This window comes from Mchenga conophoros, linkage group LG3 (assembly GCF_057382185.1).
Source record: "Mchenga conophoros isolate Kocher_MC1m ecotype Shallow Benthic linkage group LG3, M_conophoros_male_GT1.1, whole genome shotgun sequence".
Classification (NCBI taxonomy): Eukaryota; Metazoa; Chordata; class Actinopteri; order Cichliformes; family Cichlidae; genus Mchenga; species Mchenga conophoros.
Genome location: NC_140528.1, coordinates 41,163,173 through 41,183,698, shown reverse-complemented (window position 1 = coordinate 41,183,698; position 20,526 = coordinate 41,163,173). Strand labels below are relative to the sequence as shown.

Below are 20,526 nucleotides of genomic sequence, written 5' to 3'. Positions count from 1 at the left end.
ACGAAAACTCTGGGTTTTCGGTTTCACAAAGCGAGTTCAGCTGAAGCCTGAGTGAGTCACTATGACGACACACGCCGTGAAGCTAACCTGCCCCCTAGCAGGTTTACTACAACTAACCCTGACTGTCTCCGCCCCTTTGTCGGAAACCTGACAGTAGGAAGTGTCGGACATGGCGTGCCCCGTCCTTGAAGAGCCAGTAGATCGTGAAGCCCAAATCCTCCGCAGAGCTCTCCGCCGGGAGAGAGTGATTAGAGCGCGTTCGGACATTTTATCATTTCCTGATGATTTCCTGTGTGAATGTTACCGTTTTTCAGCACAATCTATAATTTTTTTGAATAACATCCTCAGGCCTAATATTGCTCATGTGACACATCGCGGACATTCTCTCAGTTCTGTACATATTATTTGTATTGCACTTCGGTTTTTTGCAAACGGGAGCTTTCTGTATAATATTGGTGACGCTGAGCACGTTTCCAAGGCTACCGTCTGTCGGGCAGTCAGGAATGTTACAGTTGCACTGAAACGTCTCCTGCACTCGTTTGTGGTGTTCCCCGGTCATAGACCCACAAGATTTATCAAAGAGGGATTCCACAAAATTGCAGGTATCAGGATGAACAGAACTTAATGTATGATGTGGTGATACTTGGACTACTACTTAAATTGCACATTTATTTTCAGGGTTCCCAGGCGTGATTGGCTGTATAGATGGCACTCACATTCCAATCATTGCTCCTTCAGTAAATGAAGGAGACTATGTGAACAGGAAGTCTTTCCACAGCATTAATGTACAGGTACATAGTTCCCTGTAGCATTTCAAACTAACAAATTATTTCATTATAGTAATGGATGCTAATTTGTGTTCTCTGCACTGTGAAGATCATATGTGATGCTGCCAACATTATCACAAATGTGGAAGCCAAGTGGCCAGGCTCTGTCCATGACTCACGAATTTTTTGTGAATGTACACTGAGCACAAAATCTGGACATGGTGAGTTGAAAATACTTTAAAATATATGAAGACCAATTGCTACAGGGACATTTGAACTGAAGTGTATCCTTCTGTCTTAGGAGAGTTCACTGGCTACTTGCTTGGTGATAGGGGGTATCCATGTTTACCCTATTTGCTTACCCCTTACTCTGACCCTGAACCGGGCCCACAGCAGCGATATAATCTGGCTCATTGCAGGACAAGAGCCAGAGTTGAAATGACTATCGGAATGCTTAAGGCCCGGTTCCAGTGCCTGCAAAGACTCAGGGTCACCCCAGAAAGGGCATGTGACATTATTGTAGCATGTGTGATTCTTCACAACATTGCCACAATTAGAGGAGAACACTGTCCTTCTGAACCAAACATCAGCAGTGATCCAAACCATGAACATCCTGTCCCTCCCACGGACATACAAGATGGAAGCGCAGTCAGAGACACCATATGTCACAATCATTTCCTTTGACCCATCACCTCAACATGTTGAAAGAAGAATAAACGGATTTTTTGTTCAACTGGCTTTATTGGTTGCCTGTATTTCTTGTACACAAAGTATTAATAAGTATATTATTATGTTGTTCAAACACTGAAATAATTCGTCCATCTCTGACCACTTCACCCACCCTTAACTGATGTTCCAGCAGTAAAATCTCAATCTTGGTCTTTTGGATTTGCTGCTTGAAGTATTCCATTTCCAAGTCACATTTTTTTATTTTCAAATAGGTCTTGTACAGCTGCTTTACAGGTAGCTATTGAAACACAGAAAATAGCATTGCCATTCATAGTACATGCCTACTTAGGTTGGTTGTAAATCAGTGCTGAACATCTTACTGAGGAAAGGTTTGTTGGAGAAGTGGCTGGACCCTCTTCCTCTGCATTTCCATCATCACTCTGTTAGAGACATAGAAAGTCTATGGTTTTATTATAGTACCACATTTTATTCAATTGTTATATTTTCCATTGTGCGATGTAAACCTCATAAAGTGTCTCTGTTGCTTCCTCCTCTGTAACAGCTGTCAATGTTTCTTCATTATTTTCCTGTAGTAAAGAAATTAACAACATTGCTGTTCTACTGTAACCTCATATAATCTGTGGAGTATTAAGAGTACTCACAACTGCATGTTGGTCTGGCTCAACAGGAGGCTGCACCAGATGCAGTACACCACCACCATCAACTGATAGAATATGAGGTTTATACAGGTCACTTATAACTTACAAGGGACCAAATGGCAATTAACAAACATACCAATCACCTTACACTTCATTGTCATTATGCTCTCAAAGACAACCAAGACTGAGGGAAGGCAAAATCAGTAGGAAAATAACTTCACTACAAAATAATCCATTATGGTAAAGAGTTTATCAAATGAATGAGTAGCACTGCAAAGGTGACTGTGAAGAAAGGATGTATGCACATCATGTATTATTTTGAATTTACCCCTTATGTAGGCACTTGTGTCTTGCGGGGTTATTGACTCAGAGGATGTCCCCGCAGAGATGCCTTCGGCCACAGGGCGCCCACTGTTTTGGCTGAGGGCCAACTGCTCAGCCTCTGTGAGTGGTGGTGGTGGAGGACCCCCACCTGTTTTTCAGGCCTCTGCTTTTTTTCTGTTGGCTATAACGGGCCACATTTGAGCATACAGAGTAAGCAAATATGTACTTGTAATGTGCTCAGATAATTTCAATAAGTGCTTACAGAGGGGAAATTAATGTAGCCTCTAACTGCAATTGATTTACATCGGACAAACAGACCAAGCACTATGGCTCATAATACAATTACACCTTACCTGTTTCGACTATATTTTTATATTTCATTTTTACTTGCTGCCAGGAACGTTTGGGGCCTGTTGGGTTGCACCTGCGCTCACATCACGTCACAAAATCAAATGTATAAAATAACAAATAAAATAAAATATAATAAAATAACGTGTTAAATGGGTGGAAATCCCTAGATCAATGTTTATATTAACACTCACGCATTGACTCTGTCGGCTATGTTTTGCCATGCATGCTCCCTTTCTTTTGCAGCTGAGGCTGTGTTACTTTTTTTCCGCAGAATTTGCATGTTATCGGCATATGCTGCCATCAGAATTTCGGCCTCAAGCGCTGTAAAATACATTGACCGCGCCTTCTTTCCCTCCGTCTCCATGGTGACTCGCTTAATCTGTGCTCCACTAATCAGGGCTTTATGTATCCTCGTGCGCGTGCTTAACTTGGGGTTAAAGCAACTCCGCGTTGACTGAACTAATTGTTATCAGCCTTTCTGAAACCGAATATTCCGAGTTGGACAGTTCGGGGTTACTCAACCCTGAGTATCGTTTTTCACTCTGAGTTTTCTAAACCGGCTTCCTAAAATAGGGCCCAGAGCTGCAGCCGACTGAGCGTGTTTGTAGCAGGAACCACCAAAAATATTTATAAAGATGCTGGAGAGCATAAAAATGTTGTCGGGTCTGTCTACACTTTTATTCAGATGTTTTCTAACATGTTGAATCGGTGAATGTGTTGATTCATTTTTCTGAACCTTAATCAGGTCAAACTAAAAAATCTCCACTACTGGGACCAAGTCAAAAAGCACATAATAGGGTTCATTCTGAGGTCTGACCTTCATGTGTGCCTATTCAGACTAGGACATCCTCAGGGCCCTGTTTCAGGAAGCCGGTTTAGTGCAAACTCTGAGTAAGTATACCCTGAGTTAACGAAAACTCTGGGTTTTCGGTTTCACAAAGTGAGTTTAGATTAATTCTGAGTGAGTTACTATGACGACACACTCCGTGAAGCTAACCTGCCCCCTAGCAGGTTTACTTCAACTAACCCTGACTTTCTCCGCCTCTTTGTCGGAAACCTGACTGTAGGAAGTGTCGGACATGGCGTGCCCCTTCCTTGAAGAGCCAGTAGATGTTGAAGCCCAAATTCTCCGCAGAGCTCTCCGCCGGGAGAGAGTGATTAGAGCGCGTTCGGACATTTTATCATTTCCTGATGATTTCCTGTGTGAACGTTACCGTTTTTCAGCACAATCTATAATTTATTTGAATAACATCCTCAGGCCTAATATTGCTCATGTGACACATCGCGGACATTCTCTCAGTTCTGTACATATTATTTGTATTGCACTTCGGTTTTTTGCAAACGGGAGCTTTCTGTATAATATTGATGACGCTGAGCACGTTTCCAAGGCTACCGTCTGTCGGGCAGTCAGGAATGTTACAGTTGCACTGAAACGTCTCCTGTACTCGTCTGTGGTGTTCCCCGGTCATAGACCCACAAGATTTATCAAAGAGGGATTCCACAAAATTGCAGGTATCAGGATGACCAAAACTTAATTCATGATGTGGTGATACTTGAACTACTACTTAAATTTTACATTTATTTTCAGGGTTCCCAGGCGTGATTGGCTGTATAGATGGCACTCACATTCCAATCATTGCTCCTTCAGTAAATGAAGGAGACTATGTGAACAGGAAGTCTTTCCACAGCATTAATGTACAGGTACATAGTTCCCTGTAGCATTTCAAACTAACAAATTATTTCATTATAGTAATGGATGCTAATTTGTGTTCTCTGCACTGTGAAGATCATATGTGATGCTGCCAACATTATCCGTCTCCATGGTGACTCGCTTAATCTGTGCTCCACTAATCAGGGCTTTATGTATCCTCGTGCTCGCGCTTAACTTGGGGTTAAAGCAACTCCGCGTTGATTGAACTAATTGTTATCAGCCTTTCTGAAACCGACTATTCCGAGTTGGACAGTTCGGGGTTACTCAACCCCGTGTATCATTTTTAACTCTGAGTTTTCTAAACCGGCTTCCTGAAATAGGGCCCTGGTCTCAGACAAAAAGTCGCCAGGTGTCAGGTCTCAAAAGTCAGGTCTCAGAACACAAGTTATGAGACAGAGAGAAGCCTTCTTCAGGTGGCGCTGTTGTCAGCGTCAGTATTTACAATGATAATAATAATAATGGATTGCATTTAAATAGCACTTTTCAAGGCACCCAAAGCGCTTTACAATTCCACCATTCATTCATTCTCACATTCACACACTGGTGAAGACAAGCTACAGTTGTAGCCACAGCTGCCCTGGGGCAGACTGACAGAAGTGAGGCTGCCATATCGCGCCATCGGCCCCTCTGGCCAACATAGTTCTCACTATGCTGTTTTATGTTCAAGGGGCCTCCTTTCTCATAAGTTTGATTCTAATTACAACCATAATGCTGTGCAATTTGGATGTGATGTCATTATAACAGCTTTGACTGGCAGCTGCAGTCCCGCAGAAACTTGCATATCTCTGTTCGGGAATGGCAGATAAAGCAGGGATGCAGAGAGGAGCTCCAGTGTTTACATTACGAAACCATGACCGACTGTTTTAACCTGACAGCCTGAAGTGTTCTTCAGTGAACTGAACCCAACAGAAGGACCCGAGGCCCCGCCGCACTTTTTCGGTAAGTTAAATGTGCTTGTAAGCTAATCCTTAACCACCGTCCTTAGCTAGGTCGGACCTAGCTAAGGTCACTATATATCAGCATTAACAGGACCTCAGTTTGGTGTTTCACAAAGCTGCTGATCTCAGACCTGCACAGCTTCGGTTTTAAACACTTGATGTACTCAGCTGCATGAAGAGCATATGAGAGTTTCTCTGACACAATTAAATAAAACCTGATGAAGGTCAAAGGTCATCACTTGTATGTTGAACTAAACACTTCTGATCTGGAATTCTTTCACAGTTTTCAGCTAATAGTGTGTTATTTGCCATTCAGAGTTAATCATACCAGAGTAACCAGAGAACGTGATATTAAACATAAACTTTCTACAGGACTGAATATAATATCTTTATGTAAAAGTCCAGAGCCTCTGGGGAGTATCCGAGTATTTATAACATTACACAAACAAAATGTCTCCATCACGGTGTTCATGAAACGCTGGGTTTATCCATCTCCTGGGGCGGGCCTGCGGAGGATTGCTGAAGATTTTCCTGTGAGGGAGCTGCTGGTGAAGCTCATGAGTCCTACTTGATCAATGCGATGAGCTTCAGTCTTCCTGATGTGTCTTAAATGATGCCTCTTTCAGTGGGTCAACAGAACATCTGGCACAGGACAGCTGTGATGAAAGAAAGGGAAGAAGTTTCTCCAAACCTCTGGACCCAGGAAACCCAGCTTAGTCCTGATGGTCTCTGTTAAGGTTCACATAATTGAGGAAGGAGAGTACAAACAACCAGGTCCAGAAGATCTTGGTCAAACAATTGATTTTAATGAATACACGCGTGGGAAGACCACTGTACGCAGACAGCACTTGATCTTCGACTTAATCAAAGCATACACAGATTTTTATAGCATCAGGGTTTGAATTAATGACGCCCCTTCATACGTCACAGACAGAATATATACATACGTCAAATCAAAACCACAATGACTTTTAACACAGTTTAAAAGAACGTTGTCTTCGTCTTCATGGCAGGTACTTCCTGTCACTGCCGGATGCTCGCTTGTCATCTTGACACCTCAGCAGCAGTTCTGCAACAAACTGCTCTTTTTGCAACCCCAAGCAAAACATGATTAAACTTCCACCTATAAATGATTCTCTCTAACTGAGTGTGTGGGTTTGTGTGTGTGTGTGTGTGTGTCGTCCTCAAATGCTCTCTCAATTCACCCGTTGCACTTCTGACCTTTTACCAGACCAGAGGCTCATCCTTATGTGTAATAACCTAACTGAAACTACATGTACTATGTTGAATAAATGTTTTAATCAAGAACCTCTACTAAGAGCTTAATAAAAGAATATAAAAGTATAACAGACAATTTGAATAACCTAGTAATTCAAATAGCCTCGTCTAACCTGCTCCTCAGAATAACTTTCGGTTTCAGTTCTGCAAACTCTCTGCAACTTCCTGTCAACTGCAACTTAGTCTTTCTGAACGACACACACTGTTTAAACCTCTGAATACAATATCAATGCTGCAGATTATATTATTAATGCAATGGTAATGATGATTATTTAACAATAGCAGTAAAATAATTTCCCTGCGCCACATCTCCCTCACTAGTTTCTCTCCAGGGTGAATGTAGCTGTTGATAATAATGTGGAATCTATTTACGGTGACCAACCGTCCTCTTTTCCCCAGACACTTCCAGTTTTCACATTCTGTCCGGACCGTCTGGGGGGATTTTCGAGATCGATAAAAATGTCCGGGTTTTCCAAAAGTCCGACAGTGGACCCTTGTGTGTGACGTCATCCCCGCACTGCTACTTTGTGAGCGCTTGTTCTGCGCTCACAGACAAGCACACAGCAAAGTGCCTAATGATGTTTAAAAGATCCCAAGGCGCAAGTGCATCATTTCAGACAAACTGCAAAAGACATTTCCCTCATAATTTTTCTTATGCAGATGAGGTAATATTTCTGTACCATTATTTAATTTCAGAGGCTTTGAAGTTTTTTTTTTTTTTTTGCACTTGTTGACTTGTAAAAGCCTACATGACGATGTGACGGAGTTACACCGTCCCGGGCCGCAGACAGCTGATCTGGGCGCATACACGCACCACCACCATTAGTTTCTACAATTACCACGGCTGCGCGTCTTTTCATCGACCGGGCAGATAAACAAAAAGGGGTGAGAGGTATATTTTGAGCAGTGCAGAAGGTGGCCAACATATTTTCCCACTTACCAGCCGGTCGCGGAGACTCGCTGTGATCGCCGATTATACGGGGGTTATGCAAGCCGATCGTATGGTGTTCCGCGCTCTTGAAAGGTCACGTGAACTGCATTATTTTTTGGTTTGTTTTTTGTTATTGTGAAACACTGTAGGCTGCCTGGAATTGGCCATAAATGTCTGTATATACATATATGTATTGTAGGAATACAGCTGGAAATAAGCTGAGGGGGAAAGATTGTTTGGTAAAAGAAATAATAAAGAGATGACTATTACGCCTAGTGGGAGGGGCTATGGGGTATAAAAGAAGGCGGTCAGGGCCTACCTGGGTTCTTTTTCAGTGAGATGTTACAGAGAGGGTAACATGCAGACTGTGTTTTGTATATAGATGTTTGTTTTGTGTTGACTTAAGTTAGTTTCCTATTTTCTTTGTAAATAATTTTTTGTGCACCTGGGAGGCCGGCAGAATAAATTATCCACACTGAATGCTTTCTGACTACGCCTGCATTTGTTCGGGAGAAGTTTAGGAGAGGACCCCGTGACAGACATATTGTATTTTACAATTCATTAACCGCACAGAGAAGGCATCATTTTAATATGTTAAATATGTTTCTTTAAGAAAGTTTTTCATGACTGAGATAAGTGTCCTCTTTTTTGGAAATTAAAATATGATCCCCCTAAATCTATTATTAAATGAAAAAAACGAATTAAAATTACACTACTATGAAACCTGCTGCTGTCTTTATTTAAAGTCTCCATGTTACCAGGGTGTAGAGTGCTCTGAAGATTTAAATGGGTTTAGATCCATTACACTCACAGTCTTATGTTAAAATCTTAAAGGACAGCATTACATTTTTTTATTAACAGTAACTCTGGGCCTCTGTGGAGTGTGCAGCTGATCTCATCGCTGTCTAAAACTGGATAACAAAACCTAAGGAGTGCTGAATCCTTCAATAATACAGACTATTAGAGTAACAGGTGTGTAGCATCGCTAACTAGCTAGCAACAAGCCCCAGAAAGGCAGCAGGCCCAGACAAGGTGTGTCCGAGGATGCTAAAGGCATGTGCTGCTGAATTTGGGGAGCCGCTACAACGAGTCTTCAATCTCAGTCTGCGACTGGGGAGAGTGCCCGCCCTATGGAAGACATCCTGCATTGTCCCGGTCCCCAAAAGGAGCCGGCCCAATGAGCTGAATGACTTCCGACCGGTGGCACTGACGTCACATCTTATGAAGACTCTAGAGCGGCTCTTCCTCAACCTCCTCCGACCACAGGTACAACATGCCCAGGACCCACTACAGTTCGCATACAAGGCAGATATTGGAGTGGATGATGCCATCCTGTACCTCCTACATAGAGCCCACTCACACCTGGACAGGGGAAAAGGCACGGTCGGGATCCTGTTTCTTGACTTTTCCAGTGCCTTGAATACCATCCGGCCCTTCTGCTTCAGGAAAAACTATACAGGATCCAGGTGGACCCCTGCCTGGTCGCTTGGATCTCTGACTACCTCACTGACAGACCACTGCTGTCTTGTCTTGATCCTGTGCCCGAGTGTCGTGCTGGGAACCTTAAACTGCCTAAGTTGCCGATTTCAGCCGGTGGAGAGCCAGACCGGCTTGTGATTGAGGCTTGGACAATTACTACCAGCACTAGTTTTAGTTGACTCGTGGGGCGTAAGCCTTCCAGTGTTGTGTGTGTGTGTGTGTAATTAATTTTATTAAAGTTATTAAAGTTGGTTTTAGTTTTTTTATGATCTGTAGCGAGCCTGACGCTCAGTGTCCTTTTATTCTTTAACTTATTTCTCTGTTTTATTTTAGTGAACGGAGGACATGCCAGTGGCCCTGGGACCTCAGGTGGTGGGTCGTTTTCACACTTTCTTTTGTACAGCACTGGGTGGACTGTAGTGATTTTCTTTTTGTGTGATTTTCTTTTGGGTCCACGGCTGCTGGTAACCGACTTCCCTAAATCTGCTGGTCTGGAAGAACAACAGTTCATCTAAGCACTTAGACTAAAACTTGACATAGCTACGTTTATCCTACCATAAAACAATAAGACAAGGTACGACCTCTCCCATACTCCCAGAGTGTGGGTGTGAATGCCAGAGCACTCTGGAATGCACACAAAACCTTTGCAGACTACTAAGGATCACACATCCTATCACTACCATATGCAAACTTATATAATTAAAAGATTATACTGACTACTAAGTACAATTTTCTATTGACAACTATAAATAAAACTGTATTAATATTGGAGCCAACCTGCCTCAGTGTGCATCCTTGAATCTGTGCGGCCTCTTTTTAAATGACAACGCCACCTAGGGGAATTTCACCCCCAGAAAATATATATTTAAGATAGATAAAAGATAGATAAAAGGAATAATAAAGAGGCCGCACAGATTCAAGGATGCACACTGAGGCAGGTTGGCTCCAATATTAAAACAGTTTTATTTATAGTAAAAATAAATAAAGTATTAGAAAACCAAATGTAGCGTTGTTGTTGACAGCGTCCTAAAGTAAAAATAAAACAATCATGGAACTTGGACTTACCAGCAGCCGTGGACCCAAAAGAAAATCACACAAAAAGAAAATCACTACAGTCCACCCAGTGCTGTACAAAAGAAAGTGTGAAAACGACCCACCACCTGAGGTCCCAGGGCCACTGGCACGTCCTCCGTTCACTGCAATAAGACACAGAGAAGTACATTAAAAGAATAAAAGGACACTGAGCGTCAGGCTCGCTACAGATCATAAAAAACTAAAACCAACTTTAATAAAAGAAATTCCACACACACACACACACACACACACACACACACACACACACACACACACACACACACACACAACACTGGAAGGCTTACGCCCCACAGGTAGAACTACAACTCGTGCTGGTGGTAATTGTCCAAGCCTCAATCACAAGCCGGTCTGGCTCCCCACCGGCTGAGATCGGCAACTGAGGCAGTTTAAGGTTCCCAGCACGACACTCGGGCACAGGATCGTTTCAGCCCGATCACAGAGGGGTGGGTACAAGCAACAATCCAGAATAAAATAAAATAAAACCCAGCGAACCAAAAAAAGGTAAGCCTACTTAATATAATAATAATAATAATAATAATAATAATAATAATAATAATAATAATAATAATAATAATAATGGATTGGATTTATATAGCGCTTTTCAAGGCATCCAAAGTGCTTTACAATGCCACTATTCATTCACTCTCACATTCACACACTGGTGGAGGCAAGCTACGGTTGTAGCCACAGCTGCCCTGGGGCAGACTGGCAGAGGCGAGGCTGCCATATCGCGCCATCAGCCCCTCTGGCCAACACCAGTAGGCAAGTAGGGTAAAGTGTCTTGCCCAAGGACACAACGACCAGGACAGAGAGCCCGGGGATCGAACCGGCGACCTTCCGGTTACAGATAATAAAAACAGTTTCACGAGAAGACAAAACAAGACAAGACAACAGGCTCCACCGAGGAGGAGCCCTCACAACAGCGGCGGGAAGGCGTTTCACTCTTCCGATTAAGGTCAGGCAGTTTGCCACGGAGATGTGAAGGCAGCAATCAAAGCCTTAAACAACAGATAACTATAACCTTAGTGTCGCGGCCTTTTACGTTCCAAACACCAAAAAAGTCCAAGAAAAGGCCATGGGTGGCAATGGGAGGTTTGTTTTAGAACGCACTTCTGACTCCATTGTTTAAAAATCATATGTGGTTTATTTCGTGCAAAATTATAAACAAAAATCAACCAAATAACTTCTTTAAACTTAAAATTAAACGAAAGCTAATTTAATTTGCTTTAACAACTTCAAAAGTGGTCAAAAAAATCATTTTCTAACCCTCCCGTCTTCCCATCTGACATTTGGCAAACAAAAAACGAAAACCTCTTTACCACACCCATCCAGGGTGCTCTTAATCTCTTGATTAATGGGAGGGTCCATAAGCTAATAAACCAATCACTTTCCAAAAGCTTCTCCAATAAAATTAATTACAAATTTACATAACAAAACCAGGTCAGAATATTCTTACACCTTTAAAGAAAAAACAAAAATGAATACAAATTGCATTTTATAAACATTCAACAAAAATGGCCACAACACTTAGCCTCCAGTAATTGTGAATGCTAATAAAAGTAGTTTTAACGGCTTACCCCAGTTCCGGAGGCGCTATACTCTCACTGGTGGAGATAACTCGAGTACCTCTCTCTGCAACGCCGGAATAAAACAGAAACTGCCGTGCTACAATAGGCCGCAAAACTATATTACTACACATTCTAGTACTGGGAGGGAATCTGAGGTTAAGCGAGAGCATACCTGTAGCTGTCATATGATCTACTCGCTTGCTGATCAGTCCGTTGCAGTGTGCCAGTATTTACTGCTGCTTTGCGCCGAATGCACGGGAGGAATGATCCAGAAAAACACCGGCTTAGCTTTATACGGGCTGACACCACCCTGCAATCAATATGTAGGTGGGTTCCCAATTAACCTAGTTGCGCAGCCGAAAGTGAGCGCAATAACTCATGAAACCTAACACCATGGCCTGAATAGGGCAAGCTGAGCATTAGCGACTGGTGCAGATTCAACAGGACGTGGCAAGTGATGAACATTTGAGTGCAGGTTGTGAGGGTAACTCAGGGACAAGGAGCCACAACTCATCGTCACTCAGAGAGGTCCGCTCTGAGTCAGCAGGCACAGGCGGGGGTGGAGCCTGTGGACCAGGTGTAGGAGGCACCCAGGCTGACCTGTGCCTTCAACATGTCGCGATGGACATGTCGAACCTTCTCCAAGTCTCCCACGGGGGCAATGGTATAAACAGCCCCGTTCCCTTGAGGTGCCCTCAACACCTGATAGACCACAGAGCTCCATAGGTCCTGGATCTTGTGCCGGCCCTGGGCGCTGTGATCTTGAAGATACACCAGCTGACCGACCTCTAAAGGCACAGGGTGGACTCTCTGGTCATGCCGCTCCTTGCGACGGTCAGCGGTCAGCGACAACCGCGCCCGAGCTCCCTCAAAAGCCACCATTAACCTGGCCTGATGCTCGGCCACCCAGTCCTGAACCTCTCCAGGCACTGGGTCCTGAACCCGGCCTAGAAGGAAATCAATAGGCAGCCTAGGATCCCTGCCGAACATCAGGAAAAAACGGCGACTCTCCAGTGGCCTGATGGGATGTGCTATTATAGCAAAAGAGCACGTGTGGTAAGCACGCAGCCCAGTCACGTTTCCGAGATGATGGCAGGGTCCGTAGGAGGTTGTGGAGGGTTCGGTTAAACCGTTCGCACTGCCCATTACCATGGTAAGGAGTTGTACGGGACTTGGCTACCCGATACAACTCGCATAGCTGTTGCATCACCAAACTCTCAAAGTTTCTACCCTGGTCAGAGTGGAGGCAGCTAGGAACACCAAACTTGTGGCCTGAGCCACAGTAGAGGCCCGCTGGTCCCGGGTAGGGATTGGAACCGTGTATTTGCTAAAAACGTCAGTCATAACCAAGACGTTTTCAACTCCACTACGGGAAGGTTCCAACACCGTGAAGTCTATGGCCAGGATTTCATTTGGCCTAGACGCCAACAGGTGACCCATATAACTATGAGACCCCAACTCTGAGTCCTTTGCGACCTGACAGCGTTCACAACGCTGAACCCATTGCTTGATGTCAGAGGACATCCCGGGCCAATAGCAACACTGCCTGACCAATTCAGTGGTACGCTCAATACCTTGGTGCCCATGGTCCTGATGCACCTGCCTCAAGGTCTCGGGCTTCAGATCCTCTGGAAGAACAAGTTGAAGGGCTTCCTCACCTCCACCCGGACGCAAAATACGGTGATAGAGGATGCCATCCTTCTCCACCGGACGATCCCACTGACGCAGCAGATCCATGACTGGTTTGGGGATCTGACTCCTTTCCCCCAGAGAGGGCGGGGACTGCCTCCTGCAGTATACCAAGTAACCTTTCAGGAGGGGGTCAGCCTCGTGCAAAGCACGGATATCCCCCGGAGAATGAGACGGAAAGGCCCCAATCTCAAACTGAGTAACGGCGGGCAGAACTGCTGGACACGGAGCCTGCTGAAGCGAAATCGGGACAGGAGTCCCAGGCAACACGCCCTCGGCCAGGCTGGAGCTTGTCTCATACTGTCGGGAGAGACCATCAGCATTCCTATTACTGCGGCCTGAGCGATACTTAATCTCAAAATCGAATGCCGCCAGCTGGGATGCCCACCTCTGCTCAGTGGCACCCAGCTTAGCTGAAGAGAGGTAACTGAGTGGATTGTTGTCAGTGTAAACCACACACTTCTGCCCCAGAAGGTACTCCTGGAACTTCTCGGCCATGGCCCACTTGAGTGCAAGAAACTCCAGATTCATGGAGCTGTAATTGTCCATGTTGCGCTCATGGGGCCGAAGGCCTCGACTAGCATAAGCCACTGGCCTAACAACACCTTCTGCATCTGGTGAGAGAACTGCACCCAAACCACTGTGGCTGGCGACAATCTCCAAGATAAATGGGCGCGTAAAGTCAGCATACGCCAACACAGGGGCAGACACAAGCTTTGCTTTCACGTCCTCAAAGTTCTCCTCACACTGAGGTGTCCAAACAGCACTCAAACTCTGTCCCGAGCCCTTCTTTGTCGTGGTGCCAGCCAATTTAGCCACCACTTGATGCAGGGGAGCCGCCAACATGGCAAACCCCTCCACAAAGCACCGGTAATAGCTGGCGAAACCCAAAAAGGATCTCAACTCTGACACGGAACGAGGACACTGCCATTTGGCTACTGCATCGACCTTGGCAGGATCGGTGGAGACACCCTCGCAAGAGATTACATGGCCCAAGTAGTTAACCTTCTGCTGGAAAAAGGCAAACTTTTCTAGCTTAGCCTTGAGCCCCTCTTGCTGCAGCCTTGCCATCACCATCTCTAGCCGTTGCAGGTGCTGAGAGACAGACGAGGAGAACACAATGGTGTCGTCTAGGTACAGCAGTAGCGACTGGCACCGCTGATCCCCGAACATCCTCTGCATTAGGTGCTGGAAGGTACCAGGAGCATTGCACAGCCTGAACGGCATACGATTCCATTCGAACAGGCCAAACGGCGTGCAAAAAGCGGTCTTGGGCTTATCCTGCTCAGAAACTGGCACCTGGTTGTACCCGCTGGCCAGATCGATGGTAGAAAACCAGCGTGCACCAGCAAGGGCATCCAGACTTTCCTCGATGCGAGGTAAGGGGAAGGCGTGCTTCCTTGTTTTGCTATTCAGCAAACGGTAGTCAACGAAAACATGGAGGCTTCCATCCTTCTTGCGGACTAATGCCATGGGAGAGGCATAAGGACTGCTACTCTCCCTAATTACCTGGGCCTCCAATAGCTGATTGATATGGGCCCTGACAGCCTCATAATCAGAAGGAGGAATTCGCCTGTACCTCTGCCGGACGGGTACGTCATCAAGCAGAGGTATGTCGTGCGAGATGAGGCTTGTGCAGCCCAAATCTCCCTCATGACAGGAGAAAACAGAGCGGTACTTCTGCAAAAGTAACCATACCTCATGTTGCTCTGACTCAGTGAGAGCAAACTGGTCAATCGCATCCACCATGTCTTGAGCAGGGCTGCTGGTTGTATGGGAGGAAACTGTGATGGGAAAAGAGTGTTCCTTGCTAACACCAGCAGGGAGGCTAACAACAGTAGCTTGGCTTATCACTTCTAAATGGGTCCGTGGGTGGAGGACAGCTTCAGCTGTCCCCACATTGGTGACTGGGATGGAGGCAACGCCCTTATCCACCTGGACCAAACATGGAGAGGCCAGCAACCCAACTGGCCACCCGGACTCAGAAGGCTCAAAAAGCACAGCCTGACCTGACAACAGGGCTGGACTGGGACAAAAAATCGGCCCAGGCATTTTGACTAGAGACCGGCCCCCCAGGTATTATAGGAAAAGCCATAAAGCCTTTGAATGAAAACAGACACTGTTGTGACAGTGATGTACACTGTCTTGTTGGTATATGTATGATTTCTATACATTTTACGTCAGATAAAAACTTTGGTTGTAAGCTTCAGATAATTATTTAATAAAAGCTAGACATTTTAAATGAGAATAAGAACGTATTTCTTTGTGCCCCCCTGCCCCCTGGCAAAACTTTGCTAGACCAACCCCTGCACAGTTACCAGCTGTCAGTGTAAAAAAGGATCCTGGTGTTATTTGTCTCTCAGAAACAGTTCATAACTTCCCTTCAACTCATTCATGTCACCTTAAAGGTAAACCTGTTTCTCCATCACCTGTTCAGCTCTGATGATTCAGTCAGAACATCTCCTGGTTTCATCTTCATGTTTCCCTCTCACCACATATCCAAACCGATATCATGACCAGCAGCTTTTACAGCTGTGGCTCCAGCAAACATCAGCTGATACTAGAAATAAGAGAAAAAAGAGAAAAACAATAGAATACAACAAGATAAACAGAATAACATACTATACAAAAATAGAAAGAATACTAAATACAATAGAATAAGTACTATACAAATACAATAAAATACTGTACAAATATACTTTGTTACTTAGGGAAATTATGCACTTAGTATTCTGCACATCATGGAGACAGGTAGAACTGTGTATGGGACGTGTGTCTGTCTGCACGTGTCTGGTCATCTGCAGAGACCATGTTGTAGAGTCTGACAGCAGTTGGAAGGAAAGACCTGCAAAATCTCTCTGTCCCACGTCCTGGGTACCGCAGCCTGCCACTGAAGGAGCTGCCCAGTGCTGTCAGAGTCTCCTGCATTGGGTGGGAGATGTTATCCAACAGGGATGATAGCTTGGCCACCATTCTCCTGTCACTCACCACCTCCACTGAGTCCAGAGGGCATCCTAGAGCTAGCTGGCCCTCCGATCAGCCTGTTCAGTCTCTTCCTGTCCCTGGCAGAAATACTGCCGACCCAGCAGACCACACCCTAAAAGATGGCTGAGGCCACCACAGAGTAATAGAAGGTCTTCCGGAGTGCGTCCTTCCCTCCAAAAGACCTGAATCTCCGCAGCAGGTACAGCCTGCTCTGCCCTTTTCTGTAGAGGGCTTCAGAATTATGAGTCCAGTGCAGTTGAAGGTACCTGTAGCTGTCCACAGTGTTATGACCCAGGTCATTGTTGCCGTGTGGTGCTGTTACTCACCACACCATGCGGAGGCATTGTTTGTACTCTGTGATGTCTGTTATGTACGTTTCCAGGTGGAGGCTGACCATTGGTGGAAGAGGGAATGAGGCCAGCTACAAATTGGGACCTGACTGGGCCAGCAGCCTCTCCTACTACTTCCTGTTTCCAGTGAGCTGCGCATTTGGGGCCCTTCGTGGCATATGACAGAGCTGGGCTGCAGTAAAAACAGTTTAGAGAGTCGTGTCTGGACATGGTAGCTGTAGGGTTCAATGTCCATACCTTGAATGTTTAGTGGTTGCAGTGGAGGATGTTTGTGCCTGCAGAAATCTACCAGAAATCTAATTCTAGTGTTGATCTGGAGGTAGTTCTGCTGGCACCAGTCCACAAAGTCTTGGGTCAGTTTTCTGTACTCATTGTTATCCCCATCAGTGATGAAGCCGACTGTTGCAGAGTCTGCAGAAAATTTTTGCAGGAAGCACTGGGTGGAGTAGTGGGAGAAGTCTGCAGTGCAGATGGTAAAGAAGAACAGAGCCAGAACTGTTCCCTGTGGAGCCCCCGTACTGCAGAGGACCCTGTCCGACACACAGCCACATACTGTGGTCAGTCAGTGAGGTAGTCTAATATCCATGTAGTGAGGTGATGGTCCACTCCTGCATTCTTCAGCTTGTCCTTCAGGACTGTGTGGAGAATGGTTTTAAATCCAAAGAAAAAGGATTCTCACAGTGCTCCTAGTGGCCGCCAGGTGAGAGAGATTTGAAGCCAAACACCTCCCTCTAGTGGCCACATGTGAGAAGGTGGCCTAAATATAAAATGTGAATCATTCTGTTGATCGATCATGTCATAATGATTGAGTGATTTGAAATGTTTACATATAGATATAATATATACAAAGTAGTCTATATATATCCAGATCCAGATGGACAAAATGGTGATGGCTAACCAACTGGACATAGTAGTGGTGGACAAGCAGAAGAAAACGGCTGTTGTGACAGATGTAGCAATACCAAAGGATATCAACATCAGGAAGAAGCAACATGAGAAGCTTGAGAAGTACAAAGGGCTCAGAAAAGAGCTTGAAAAGACATGGAGGGTGAAGGTAATAGTGGTAATCGGAGCACTAGGTGCGGTGACTACACACACACACACACACACACACACACACACACACACACACACACACACACACGCATATATATATATATATATATATATATATATATATATATATATATATATATATATGTATTATTTTACATGTCATGCTCTTAGTAAGTTTAGTCCCCCAACATATATATATTTTTATAATTTATCACATGTCTTTTTACAAAGAAAAAAGTGATTCTACCACTTCTGTGTTTGAACCAATAGAAAGCTGGTGCTCAGAGGAAGAAGGCGGGCTTTACTTGGTGTCAGTGACAGAAATGAAAAAAAGCTCAAATGAGTGAGAAGGACGATGAAGGAAACATCTGTGCTGTGTCTGCTCTGTAAGTAGAATCTCTGTGTTTGTTTGAATTCTTGTACTTTGACTGTCTGCTCTCCTGATAACTGATGATGGAGGAGAAGACATGAAAAACAAATCAGGCTGAATTCAAGTTCAAAACACCATCTGTTCAGTGTGAGTAATTCTCATTTCTTTGATTTAGTTCTGTTTTGAACTAGTGATCTGAATTTATACCCTGCACCTCACTCGATGACAACTGAGACATGTTTCAGCTAATCCTTGATGGAATAAGTGGCTAACAAAATGAATGAATGGATTTTCCACCAGCTACAGTTCTGAAAATGAGTAGCTATATCAGAGAGATGAGTTTGTGTGTTTCTCAGCTGTTTGTGTGGAGTTGTTCTTTATGTTCACCTCAAATCAACCTGAGTGTCATTTCTCTTCAGTTCTGATCTCACTGCTGAGCTGCACAACAAACCAAGGTCAGTAACCTTCTTCTGTCACAGTTTAAACCTGAGAAATGCTCACTGATATGACCTGATTGGGTTCATACTTAATAATAGAGCTCACATATAAATCTAGTTAGATGAAGGATTTCTTACAGTATTATAATTCTTGACAACATCAAACAGATCATCAGTTTTTCATTTTAACCCTCACAGCTCGTCTGACTGTGAGTCCCAGCAGCTCTCAGTTCTTTAAAGGAGACTTTGTGTCTCTGAGCTGTGAGGAGGACGACAGCTCTGCTGGATGGACTCTGAGGAGAAACACAAGCAAACAACAGAGGACTCAGTGTGGAACAGATGGGTTTGGAAAACCAGCTGGTTCTTCCTGTAACATCAGCTATGCTTACCCATCTGACAGTGGAGTTTACTGGTGTGAGTCCAGAGAGGGTCCCATCAGTAACATGGTTAAGCTGACAGTCACTGGTAAGCTGAGTGTGTGGAGTTAGTGTTGATGAAGCTGTGTGTAAATGGATGAAATGCTGTAGTTTGTCTCTGTGTTGAGGTGGATCAGTGATCCTGCAGAGTCCTGTCCTCCCTGTGATGGAGGGAGATGACGTCACTCTGCTCTGTAAAACAAAGACCACTCCCTCCAACCTCCCAGCTGCTTTCTATAAAGATGGCTCCCTCATCAGGAAGCAGCCTACAGGTCACATGACCATCCAGCATGTTTCCAGGTCTGATGAAGGCCTCTACAAGTGTGACATCAGCGGTCATGGAGAGTCTCCATCCAGCTGGATCACTGTCACAGGTGACACACTCACCTGTCTGTGTTTCTGCAGCTTTCAACATTCACAATGTGACGACAACTTAATGACTGTGTTTGCTTTATTTTAGGGGGACACACCACCACACCTCCACCTACATCCACACCTCCACCTACATCCACCTCACTCTGTGTATCTCAATATCAGCCTGATTCCTCTCCTTCACTCTCTGTGTTGTCATCTGTTGGATCAGTCATTTTTCTGATTCTACTGGTATTACTGGTTCTGCTTGTGAGACAATGTTTTTGTAGAAAAACTGAAGGTGAGACTGAGAATTTTCATTCAGGTGTTGTTTTGGTGAATAATGGTATAAGTTTTCACATTAATGTGATTTAATTTATTATCATTTTTTTCATGTGTATATTCTGTTTGTGCATGTTATCGATTCAAAGTTTGTGTTCTTTTTCAAATAATGGCATCATATTGTTTTATATTAATAGTCCAGTTACACTTTTTCAATTATTTATTGTTATTGAGTTTTTTGCTTTTAAACTTGGATCTTTTAAGCTGAACAGGACAAGCCTTTCGATGACATCACATACAGTAACGTCAGAATATCCGATTGTCAAGAAGAGATAGTCCAAGAAAGCAGAGGTAAGACTTTTTTGTCTTCTACTTATGTTTGTTTTTTGTTGGGGTTTTTTTTTTTGTAAAACTAGATCACTCAGTGCAGTTTGGAAATTTTTTTATAATGTGAAGATCAATATAGAAGCAACACTTAGCATTGTAGGGTAGTGGAAGTTTGAATTTCTATGGGAGAAATTAGCAGGGAGCAGTCCAAAGGGAAAACAAGATATTGCATTACAAAGCCACACAACTATATTTCCATGATAAATAACAAAAATCCTCCTACGAAGTGCTTGGGAAAAATAAGAACTGAGATCATTTTTTGTACCATGCATGTTAAAATCTGGATATTTTAGCATGGGCTTCTCTCTAGACCGATTTATTTATAGAGATTCAAGTGGATATTAGTGGACCTGCAGTTTTTGGGATTTGAGGTTTCAGTCTCAGGATGGCTTGTTCTGTGTTCTTGTCGGAGGACCCCGATGCATTGATTAAA

At 44.3% G+C, this 20,526-nt stretch overlaps 1 pseudogene; it reads right to left on the bottom strand.

Moving 5' to 3' along the window:
- The window catches only part of LOC146578653 (uncharacterized), a 563,460-nt pseudogene that overhangs the window by 33,384 nt on the left and 509,550 nt on the right, over positions 1–20,526 (bottom strand).